A 984-nucleotide genomic window follows, 5' to 3' on the forward strand; every position below is an offset into this window, starting at 1 on the left:
GGGGGGGGGGGAGGGAAGGGAAGGACAACAAAAAAGGAGGTTTTTTTTTCCTTTGGAGAAAGGGGGATTTGATGAGTTCAATAAAGCACTTGCTGAGTTTGAGGTATTGGCAACAAAAACAAATATGGAACCTGAGTTGATAAGGATGCAGATCCTGGGAATTATAGTGGAGGCCACAAGAGAAGATACAGTGAGAGAACAATATAATTACTAGTTCTGGACACCAGGGAAGGATTTAAGGAAGAGATGGAATCTGATAGCAATAACAACATGAATAATAACTTGCACTCACGGCATGTTAAGGACTGAAAAGTGGTTAACAAATATAATTTTATTTTATCTTCATAACTTACTAAAAAGAAGATTGAGAAAATATGGGAAAAGAGAAGAGGGCAGAAACAAAAGTCTTGGGGCCACTCATGAAAAGGTTACAAAAGGAAGAAGTAGTACTCAAGAAGTTATAGAAATAGGAGAAATGAAGTGTTATTTTTTAACAGAAGCCTAAAGAAGCCTGGGTACCAAAAGGGTAGAGTCAACAAAGTACTCCAGAGATGTAAGGGATGAGAACTTGGGAAACACCATCTTCATAAAATGTATAACTCATTTGGCATCAAGTCTATCACATCTCTATGAGAAAATGGGTAGCATGTTTTGTCTTCACACTTTACAGTTGGTCACTACATTGCTCAAACTTCTGAAGTATTTTAAATTTGATAATCTTTATAATATAGTTGTGATTTAAGTTGATCTCCTGGTTCTGTTCACTTCACTCTGCATCAATTCATACAAGTTTTCCTCTGTTTCACTAAAACCATCCCTTTAACCATTTCTTGGAGGGTAAGAGTATCCTGTTGTATTCATACTCAGTCATTCACCAAAGGATGAGTACCTCCTTAGATTCTAACTCTTTACCACATGCTGTTGAGTCATTTTAGTCATGTCCAAGTCTTCGTAATCTCAGATGGGGGTTTCTTACCAAAGATA

The sequence above is a fragment of the Gracilinanus agilis genome, chromosome 3 (assembly GCF_016433145.1).
Source record: "Gracilinanus agilis isolate LMUSP501 chromosome 3, AgileGrace, whole genome shotgun sequence".
Taxonomy (NCBI): domain Eukaryota; kingdom Metazoa; phylum Chordata; class Mammalia; order Didelphimorphia; family Didelphidae; genus Gracilinanus; species Gracilinanus agilis.